The sequence below is a fragment of the Puma concolor genome, chromosome A3, assembly GCF_028749965.1.
Source record: "Puma concolor isolate L17-30 chromosome A3, mPumCon1.1.hap2, whole genome shotgun sequence".
NCBI lineage: Eukaryota > Metazoa > Chordata > Mammalia > Carnivora > Felidae > Puma > Puma concolor.
Window position 1 is genome coordinate 90,593,981 of NC_141669.1, and position 3,067 is coordinate 90,597,047.

The 3,067-nt window shown below is 39.1% G+C and overlaps 1 non-coding gene across 1 annotated transcript; it reads left to right on the forward strand.

Annotated features, from left to right (window-relative positions):
- The first annotated feature begins 2,414 nt into the window (after positions 1-2,414).
- LOC112869771 (small nucleolar RNA U3) lies at positions 2,415-2,622 on the forward strand. Its single transcript, XR_003224421.1, has one exon. It is a non-coding gene; the product is annotated as a small nucleolar RNA U3 (small nucleolar RNA).
- The last annotated feature ends 445 nt before the right edge of the window (positions 2,623-3,067 follow it).

The window sequence follows — 3,067 nt, forward strand, 5'->3', positions numbered from 1 at the left end:
CTAAGTAAGGCTTTTCCCTAGAGCTCTGTCCTTTGCCCCACCTGGTTCCCACTAAATGGCCTCTTTTCTTGGAATCCCTTGTACCGCACATGTGTTTCTTTAGTACCAACCTCTCCCGAGCTCCAGACCTATGCCCGGCTGCATATGTGACATGTTAATTTGGATGACTTCAAGCATCTGAAAAAGTTCTCAGAATAAATCTAGTTTTTTTTTTTTTTAATCTCTCATCAATGCTAAATTTTCTTCTTGTATTTTTCTTTTAGCTAAAGGTACTATCTTTTTTTAATGTGATCATTCAGTCCAGAAAATTGAGAGTCTTCTCCACTCTCCTCCTCAGTTTATCTTGAAATCCTCTGATTCAGTTCCTTTTACAACTCACACCTCCATCTTTATGACCACTGGCTAGTTCAGGCCCATGTATTTTGCCTGGATCATTGAGATAATTTCCTCACTGCTTATCCTGCCCGCCTCCCAACTTCTTCCCTTATATTCCATTATTTCTGACAGTCTGCCTTTGCAAAAATGCAAACAGGGTGCTTTGCATTATTTACCAGCAGAATTCCATCTTCAGGATAAACTTTAAAGTTCTTAGCATGGCATCAAATTATTTCAGTAGGCCCCTGACGACCTCTCTCATTTCCTATCCTACTTTTCTTTGCCTTCCATTCCATGTTCTGCTACAATTGTTTGTTGTCAGATGCAGAGTGGCTATTTCGTTTATGTGCTGCTGCTCATGGTATTTTCTCTGTCTGTACTTCCTTCTCTTTTTAACCTAATATATTTATATTCATCCGTCTTTGAGTAGCTTCATTTTTGAAGTTAATTCTCTAAACAATGAAACCACTATTACTTTGATGTTAGTATTATACTTGGTGCATATTAATATTAAATATGTTACTATGTTTCTGGTTTCATGTTTCCAAATGTGAGCACCAGGAGATTAAAAACCAGGTCTCATTTATATTTTCATCTGCGCAGTTAGCACACAGACATGACATAAATATTTCTCGAATGGGTACTGAAATGAGTATGCTCACTGTTTTGATCTTAGTGGCTATGATTTATCCACTTAAAATTTCTTCTTAGCTTTCTGGACTATTGCCATAGCATATTCTCTACAATAGATGTCCCATGTCTTCATGGCCATTGTTATGTTCCAAGGGAAATTCATGATCTTCTGGGTTGGGTTAACCCTTTTGAGGTTTTCTTGTGTTATAAAAAGAATCTATGTAATTGAACTTGTTGCCAGTAGATGTACATTAAAATACAGAGTTCATGAGAGTACATGACATTCTCATTAGACACAAAGAATATTTTTTGAGCCATGCTATGGTATTTGAAAAGCAATTAACATATTACACATTATTCCTGTGAGACACAAACTGTTTCTTTCCCATTTTAATTTGCCTGCTTAAAGACAGAAAAAGAGGGGCGCCTGGGTGGCGCAGTCGGTTAAGCGTCCGGCTTCAGCCAGGTCACGATCTCGCAGTCCGTGAGTTCGAGCCCCGTGTCGGGCTCTGGGCTGATGGCTCAGAGCCTCGAGCCTGTTTCCGATTCTATGTCTCCCTCTCTCTGCCCCTCCCCTGTTCATGCTCTGTCTCTCTCTGTCCCAAAAATAAATAAACGTTGAAAAAAAAATTTTTTTAAAAGACAGAAAAAGATAGGTGAGTTTACACTCAAGGTGTATGCCTTTCCCTTGTGGCCAATGAGCTAATTTCCTTTTCATATTTGCAGAATACTGATACAATTTTTCTTTCATCACACATGAAATTTGAGTGTATAACCAGTTTGTGGAAATCACCTAGTAATTTATTAGGTTGATAACAGCAATTAAGTCATAATTGTTTCTGAGAAATATAAATTGACTTTCTGTTTTAAATGGATAATTTAACATTCCAAACCACAGACCTGTAGTGTAACTAATTTCTGGGATAAAAAGTTTGTTTCTCCTATTATTAAACTAAAAAAAAAAATTCAACCTTTGATAATCCAGTAACGAATTACGAAGTTGCTGAATTCTTGGGTTCGTGTTATATCTTCATTCTTTTCCCTTGTTGCTAATTTTTTTATTTTATTTAAAAAATTTTTAAAAAATATTTATTTATTTATTTTTGAGAGAGAATGAGAGAGAGAGAGAGAGAGAGAGAGCACAAGCAGGGTAGGCGCAGAGAGAGACGGAGACACAGAATCTGAAGCAGGCTCCAGGCTCTGAGTTGTCAGCACAGAGCCCGACACGGGGCTCAAACTCACAAACTGTGAGATCACGACCTGAGCTGAAGTCGGATGTCTAACCGACTGAGCCACCCAGGCGCCCCTAATCTTTTTTATATTTAAGGACATCACATTGGAGGGAATTTTAGATAGAACTGGGACGTGTTGGTAGGACCATGGATTTTTCAATGATTGGAAATGTGAAGACTGTACTTTCAGGGATTGTTTCTAAAGTTTGTCACTAGAGAAATTTCTCTAAGTGTGGAGTCCCTGAAAACATGAGGAGGAGAAATAGTGTCCCTTCCTGTGAAGCCGACTCTGGGTGTTGTTTCCACAGCTGCCCTTGTCATTGATGATTGTTCCCTCCTCCTTTGGGGGACTAAGAGGAAAGTGGCCCATTGTCTGAGTCGTTTCTCTAAAAAAGAAGCCATATGTGTGGCTTGTTAATTGTCCATTGGAATGCTGTGTGGGTGAAGCTAAGTGAGCAAGGAGACAGCACTTGGAGTGTAAACAGATTTGTCAGCCATGGCAAGGACTTTGACTTTTCTTGGAGTGAAAGGAAAATCATTGGAGGATTTTCAGAAGAGGAGGTCTATCATCAGAATTAATCTGATTTCTATGCTACCAATCAACTGGAAAGGCAAAGGCAGAATCAAGAGGTTACTTAAGAGACTGGTGTAGTAACCTAGAGGGGAAATTAGGCTGTTTGTTAGCAGTGGAGATGGTGACAAGTGGTCAGATGTTTGGGATGTATTTGCAGATAGAACCAGGGCCCGCTTCACGGCTTCCTGGGTGTAACACTAGTGTTGTCTCACAATGGTTTTTGCTTAGAAAAGTTTGTGCTTATTTGTATACT